Below are 8,584 nucleotides of genomic sequence, written 5' to 3' on the forward strand. Positions count from 1 at the left end.
CAAAATTCATATATTTTTATCAAATTTAATTTATTATTTTAATAAATACATTAATTATTTTTAGGGCTTAATCATTTTGAATGGTTAATTGTTTTTATAAATTTTTCGAAGGGAACATGATTATGTTTATAAGGAACAAATTAAAAAGGACTCTTTTCAAAGATGATGTGCTACAAAATGGTAACACATGTATTTTACCGAAAGCTAGGTGTCTTGTAACGTGGCAATATACACTATATATGAATGTTGACATGTTAGTTTCATTTGTATAACAGAGATACATTACTAGAAGCAATTCTTTGATACAAACGGATTCATTCACCTACGAATCAAAAAAGAAAGAAAGAAAGCAAATGCAGTTGCAAAAGCTTGTCCAAGAAAAAGAATCAATAAAGTGGTGCATCATAAGATGAGGGCTTGGAACGTGAATAAAGTGGTGCAAGGTGAGCAAGCTCCGAGGCCTCATCATGAATTCGGCCCCGTTTCTCCATCTCCTCTTTCTTCTTCGATTGATTGTATCGATGCTAAAAGAACCAACCAGGTAACTTCATTTCAGTGCAGCAAATTTTATGATATATGTTTTTCTTTCAAGAAAAAGTGGATATTAATTGACCTTGCCTGCTGATTTTGATACCCTAATGAAAGAGGGTGAAAACTGTGTCAAAGAAGCGGTTAAAAATAAAATTGATGATNATACATTCAATACATTTATTGTAATTTTTTTTTGTGAGTGTATATGTTTTGTTCTTTTATTTTTCAGTAAAGTGGTATCAGAGCCACTTATAAAATATCTTCGGTCAAAAAGAATTATTTTATCTTTTTAATACTCACAATTATCTAAGTTTAACTATGACAATTGGTCATCTAATGAAAGCAATTCTCGATGCTCGTGTGAGAGATAGTTAAAAAAGATTATGTAGAACTAGAAAATATGGAGAAACTAACAGAAACTCAGAAGGACAAATTGAAAAATAAAAGACAGAAAAACTAATGTGCACTTATTATCATTTATCAAGGTTTAGATGATGATATATTTGAGAAAATTGTTGATATAACCAATGCAAAGAAAACTTGGGATACTCTTCAAAATTTCGTCATAGGAGTTGAGAAAATGAAGAAGGTTCGCCTTCAAACTCTAAGGGCTAAGTTTGAGTCTCTAATGATGAAGGAGACTGAATCTATTTTGGATTATTTCACCAAAGTTTTGGCGATAGTGCACCAAATGAAAAGGTTTGGAGAAAAATTAGAAGATGTTCGTGTTGTTGTGAAAATTCTTCATTCTCTCAACTCAAAATTTTACTATGTGGTGGTAACCATTGAAGAGTCTAAAGATTTAAATACGATATCCATTGATCAGTTGAATGGTTTATTACGGACCCATGAAGAAAGAATGGATAAAGGCAAGCAAGAACATGTGAAACATGTCTTGCAGGTAAAACTTTTGTGGAATGTTAGAGGAGAAGCCAACGAAAGTGGAAGACAAGGACGAGGACGAGGTCATCGAGGCCGTGGATGAGGATGAGGACGTAGTTACGGAAGAAGAAGAAACGAGAAAAATTATTCTCAACAGAGAAAAAATCTAAATTTTTCTCGAGGTCGTGAAAGAGGAAGAACGGTTGATAAAAGACAAATTGAATGTTATTCATGTAGAAAGAATGGACATTATTCTTGAGAGTGTCAGACATACAAAGAAGAAGAAAATAAACTTGTTGTACACAGTAAAGATGTTGAAGAATCAACATTATTCCTTACGCTCAAAGAAGATCAAAATTCTGAAGATAGTACGTGGTATCTTGACAATGGAGCTAGCAACCATATGACATGTGATAGGAGTAAATTTGTAGCATTCGACGCCAACGTAAAAGGACACGTGTGTTTTGGTGAGGAATCAAAAGTAGAGATCAATGGCAAATGGACGATTCTATTCGAGTTGAAGAACAGAAGTCATAAGATTCTTTCCAATGTTTATTACATCCCAAAGATGAAGAATAATATCTTGAGTATTGGACAACTTATGGAGAATGGTTGCAGGATAGTCATGGAAGATCGCTATCTTTGGCTTAGAGATAAAAATGAAAATCTTATTGCTAAGGTTTCTATGACAAAAAATTGTGTGTTCTGTTAAACATGAGAAGTGGTGGAGCTATATGTTTGAAGTCATGTATCGAAGATCCATTATGGATTTAGCATATGAGATATGGACATTTAAATTTTGGTGGACTCAAAGAATTGGAAAAAAGAAGATGGTAAAAGGAATTTCAACAATTGATCATCCTCATCAGATATGTGAAGCTTGCTTACTTGAAAAACATTCAGGAAAGAGTTTTTCAAAGCGGTCTAAATCAAGAGCTACCAAACCACTTCAGCTTACCCGCAAGGACATTTGTGGACCTATCAAGCCTTTATCACTTGGTAAGAGTGCTTATTTTCTACTTTTCGTTGATGATTATTCAAGCAAAATATGGGTTTATTTCTTGAAGCAAAAGTGCGAAGCATTTAATACATTCAAAAGTTCAAAGCCCTCGTTGAAAATAAAAGTGGTTATAAGATAAAAGCTCTCAGAACTAACAGAGGTGGAGAATTCACTTTAAATGATTCAAGACATTTTGTGAAAACCATGTTATTCGACGTCCCCTAACTGTTTCTAGATCACCTCAAAAAAATGGAATTATTAAAAAAAAAATAAGACAATTCTAAATATGGCGAGAATGATATTGAAGATCAAGTCATTGCCAAAAGAGTTATGGGAAAAAACAGTTGCATGTGCAATTTATCTCTCAAACCACTCACCTACCAAGAGTTTGAGAGATATAACACCTCAAGAAGCATGGAGTGGTTTAAAACCTAATGTGTCACATTTAAGGGTTTTTAGATCTATTGCATATGTCCAAATTCCTAAGCAAGAAAGATCGAAGCTTGATGATAGGAGCTATAAGGTCGTATTTATTGGCTATGAGGAGAATACCAAATGCTACAAGTTCTTTGATCCCGAGAACAATAAAGTAATAATAAGCAGAGATGTTGAGTTTGAAAAAAGTACAAAGTGGGACTAGACTACATAAAATGAAGCTACTTATGATTTTTTGCCTTACTTTGAGGAAGAAGAAGCTCCCATGCAAGAAGTGCAAGATAAAACCAATCCTTTAACATTAGCATTAACCCCACTATTATCATCATCGTTATCTCCATCTTCTAGTTCAAGCGAAAGCCCTCGCAGATATCGAAGTCTCACTAATCTCTAAGACAAAACTAAAATACTAGAGGATGATAATTTATTGTGTCTACTCTCCAATGACGAGCCTTTGAATTTTAAAGCTATCAAAGATGAAAAACAGATACAAGCTATAAAGGAGAAAATTCAATCAATTGAGAAGAACAACACTTGAAAACTTGCATCACTTCCAAGTGATCATCAGACTATTGGAGTCAAATGGGTCTACAAAATTAAGAAGAATGCTAAAGGTGATGTAGAAAGGTACAAGATAAGACTCGTTGCAAATGGGTATAAGCAAAAGCAAGGAATAGATTATGATGAAGTGTTTGCTCCGGTTGCTCGCTTGAAAACGATAAGGCTATTATTATTACTTGCAGCACAAAACCACTGGAAAATCCACCAAATGGATGTGAATTATTTTTTTGAATGGTAATCTTTTAGAAGAAGATTATATTGAACAACTTTTAGGTTTTGTTATTGAAGGTTGTGAAGATAAGGTGTTAAGGCGTAAAAGGGCTTTATATGGACTGAAGCAAGTTCCAAGAGCTTGGAATGATCGTCTTGATATGTATTTTCAAGACAATGGCTTCACTAGGTCCATTCATGAATATACACTTTATGTGAAAGAGGAAAGAAGAAATTTGTTATTTGTTTGTGTCTATGTGGATAATCTTATATTCACATAAAATAATCAAATAATGTTTGAAGAATTTAAGAAGGTAATGGCTCAAGATTTTGAGATGAGTGTTATGGGTTTAATGTCCTATTATCTGGGAATTGAAGTGAAACAAATAGATTAGGGGTGCACAGACCCGACCCGGCCCGAAGGTCCGGCCCGGTCCCGAACACTTTAGAGGCTAATTTGGTGTGATTTCATCGGATTTAGGGCCGGGTAAGGGTCTAAAAAATAGACCCGGTCATTATTTCGGGTCGGGTTCGGGCCATAGCTCGGGTCACCCGAAGTCGGCCCAGTGGTCCGGTCATCATACACAATTAATATTTTGTATTATTAGTGATGGATCATGACTATTCTTATGTGGAATTTAAGTATTGTAAATCTTAATATTTTGTGTTATTAGTCATTATAAGACTATAAGTTAATGTTTTATGTTTAGAATGCATAAGACTTTAGACTAATGCATAATATTGTATTATTTGTATTGATTTAAATATTTAATATTATTAGACAATATTAGTATTGATTGTGGTTATACTTTAGTATTGATTGTGGTTATGCTTTAATTATGAAGAAAGGGTTGGTTCTTGTTATATTTTTCTAAGTGAATTTTACCATGTTAAATAATTGTTGGAGTCTTGAAAATTTGAATATTTTTACATGCTAGCTTACAAGAAGGTATCAACGTAATGTAATGTTAACGGCCCGGTTTTCACCCAGTTTTCACCCGGTATAATTGTGGCCCGAAAGTGTATTGGTTTCATCGGGTCTAGGGTTGGGTTCGGGTCTAATAAATAGACCCGGTGTATATTTCGGGTCGGGTCTGGGTCACATCAAACCCGGCTTCACCCGACCCATGTGCACCCCTAAAATAGATGATGGAATTTTCATCTCAGAAGAAGCTTATGCAAGAGAGCTATTAAAGAAACTCAACATGTTAGACTGCAATCCTACCAATAAACCTATAGAGTGTGGAGTCAAACTTTTCAAAAAGGAAGAAGGTGTATGAAAAGTTGATCAAACATTATTCAGAAACCTTGTAGGGAGTTTGATGGTAATCAGTGGCTAAGAGAATGGAGAGTTGATCTTAGCCCCTTTTTCTGAATATTAATTTTTGTCTTTTTAAAGAACTCCAGGAGATATTTTTACTTTTTGTCTCATAACCAGTCAAGAGACATTTTCTTTTTGTCTCGTAACCGATTAGGAGATATTTTTCAATTTTGTCTCCAACGTAATAGAATCAAAATAGGAGTAGAAGAGAAAGAGAGAATCGCACCCAAAAGTATCCTGGTTCAGCTGCTAAGTGCAATGCAGCCTACATCCAGTCTCCATCACAAAGTGACAAAATTTCACTATAATCATCAGATTACATACACCAATTCTTTCCTAGGATCTACCCAATCCTATTTGGGATAAATTCAAATTCTATCCCCAAATCTGAACTTGGCTTGAACTCTTACCAAGCTTTCAACTGCAAAGTGCTAACCCAACTTGCAAGCGAATCCCTACAGGATCATGACACACAACATACAGATGTACAAAGAAACTCTAAGACATCTATGAATTTTTTCTTTAATTTTGCTCACTGTCTTTTTTCTCTCACTGGCTTTTTCTTACAAACCTCACCATGTTTGCCTTTTACCATGAGACTCAGACAGACAAAACTAAAGAAAAGAAAACAAAATGAAACTCATTGAAGGAGAAGAACTCTGTTAGCTTCAGGTAACTATGAGAACTCTGTGCTTTCTCTCCTTGTCTCAACCCTTGGCCGTTCACCCTTATTATAGAAGGGGAAGCTTCCAAGGTTGAAACCAGTTCAACCAAGCCGACAACATCTTCTCCAACACACAACAGCGGTTCGGATAGAGAGAAGAGAGAGGAAAAAATAAAAACCAACATGCATGTACCTCTCTCAATTTTCCTCATCAAGTTCCTTCACTCTGAGTCCTTGATCCTGATTTTGGCTCCAAGAAAGAACTCTGACCCTTGATGAATCTCTGATCCTTGACAGCTCCTTCCTTTCCATATTTGCTTCTTCCTCTTCGTAACTCCAGTAGCTACCTTCTATCTTGGAATAACAAAAATGGAAATGAGCTTTATCCACTGAGATCTTCTTCTCTGACCGAGACGAATCTTTCCTATTCTTGGCATGGAAGATCTTGAAGCTTCTCTTGAAAATATTGCCTTCAATGGCAAAGATCTAGCCACACCATGCTTCGAATCTTTCTTTTGAAAAATCCATCATCAACCTAGCCTCTTCTTTTTCATTAGCCTCACTGTATCTGTACTTCTCTTCTGATAACTTGTTCACTATTCTTTCCGGAGTGAAGTGACCGAATATCAAAGAAGAGAGGAGAGATAATAAACAAAAAAAAAGTATTCAATGCACAAATAAATGAAATTGAATTGTAATTTTCAATTACTTATGTAAACATTTAACCAAATTAGAATTTAAGTTCCAGTAACCAATGCATGCATTAAATTAGATTGAAATTTGAATTCCATCATCCAAAGAGTGTGGGTAACCGAACCACATCTCTTTCAATTCGGACCAGAGCTTGTTGCATTACAAAGAATAATTGTTTTGAGCTGTACACTGGTTTTCTGGCCCAATTAGCTTTGCCATCCTTTCTGAATAATTTAGCCACATAGTATGGAATATTTTTGTACAAAGGCTGATCACATTTTCATCACATTAGACTTATATTGCCTTATATTGCCTTATATGCTGGGGATATTGACGGCAGGAAGAGTACTATTGGATTTGTTTTCTTTTAGGAAACAATGCAATTTTTTTGTTTTCAAAGAAACATAACATATAGTCACTCTTTCAACTTGTGAAGCTGAATATGTTGCTGTCACTGCCTATTCATGTCATGCAATTTGGCTGAAGATATTAATGAAGAAATTTCATTTTGAGTAAAATGAATCCACTAAGATCATGATGAACAACAAGTCAGTCATCGTCCTAGCAAAAAACTCAGTGTTTCACGACGACAAAAGCAAGCACATAAAGACAAAGTATCATTTCATTCGACAAGGCATTGAGAACATTCATTTGGAGGTTGAGTATGTGAAATTACTTGATCAAGTTACCGACATTTTCACAAAGTCTTTGAAATATGATGTTTTTCAAAAGTTAAGAATTATGATTGGAGTCAGACAATTATCAAGTTTAAGGGGAATGTTAAAAATAAACTTGATGGTTAGAATTTAAGAATAGAGAGAAACTACTATTTAAATGGGTTTTTATATTTAGTTTTATTATAAAGCATTTATTTATTTAGGATGTGTTAAAATATGTATAAAATCATTTTATAAAATATATACAATAAATACATTCAATATATTTTTTTTCATTTTTTTCGTAAATGTGTGTCTTATTCTTTTCTTTTTCAACCGTAACAACCACGGTTAATTTGCTATTGGATTTAAGTCATCATTAAATTTCAATATGATTGATTATTTTTTTTAATAAGTAAATTTTTTATCGATAAATCTTTTCTAAGAAAAACAGTAGGATTTTTTATGATTGATTATTTTTTGATAAGTAAATTTGTTATCAATAAATCTTTTCTAAGAAAAACGGTAGGTTTTAACAATAAATTTTAAACAGTAAGATTTTTATATCCAAAAAGGGGTTAGGGGTTCTTAATCATTCATTAATTTAACAATTCGGTAATTCTTTTTATTCGTTAAATTTTGATACAATAAATTTTTAATCCCTTTTTTATTTTTATCTCTTTTCTTTTCTTGATATATGCTCTCAGATGTTGGATGTTGAAGAACCAAAGAGAAGTTCGAAAATACTGAGACCAAGCAGTCTCCCTGATTTCTTAAAGAATTAATACATTAAAATAATTTGCTGTCCTTGTTGTTTATATAGATTTTGAAGAAGAAGAATATTAAGCAATTTCGGATTATTGGGTTTGATATTATTGTTGGTGTTATCATATATCTACCTGGAAGATTACGGACGATAGAGCATGTAGAATAAAAAACCATGGTTACTTACCATTTCATTTCTTGTTCTGATTTTCTCTGTTTTGCAGATTCCATAATGGAACGAGGAGATAAGAGGAGGAGAATTATCAGGAGCGATATCGGCTTTGACTGCATGATTTTTTTTTTCTTTGTATAAAGAACACATTAATGAAATAATATATACTGTGTATGCTGTTTTGTGTTTTCTGAAGAGGTTTTGTGGTATTTTCCTCCTCTTTCTTTCAAGAATTAAATATTGACCTCTCCATTCTTTAGGGCGCAGTTTTATATTAACACCGGAAAAATGTATTTAATGTTTTTTAAATACTAAAAGGATCAATATTATTTATTAAATAAAAAGGATCATATTATTTATGCTATTTTTTTCTAACATTTGATTTAATTTCTAGTTTTTTATTTACAATGTTTCCTTTTCCTTCTAAATTTTTACGTAATGTTTAAAATATAATAAAATTACATTTCATTCAAATTCAATTTTTTTTATATGTTTTCATTTTCATCTTTTCTCTAGTGATTTCAAGTGTTATTTGCAATTAAAATTAAAGGTTTGGACTTTGGAGACGATGTTCAAAATGGGTTTTAATATCAAGAGGAGTAATGTTATATATTTAAATTTTTTTATAAATTAACTTTATTTTAAATAATAAAGTTTAAAATAATATTAATCATAATTAATTTATTTTTGTTAT

Source organism: Arachis ipaensis, chromosome B04, assembly GCF_000816755.2.
Source record: "Arachis ipaensis cultivar K30076 chromosome B04, Araip1.1, whole genome shotgun sequence".
In the NCBI taxonomy this organism is placed as follows: Eukaryota; Viridiplantae; Streptophyta; class Magnoliopsida; order Fabales; family Fabaceae; genus Arachis; species Arachis ipaensis.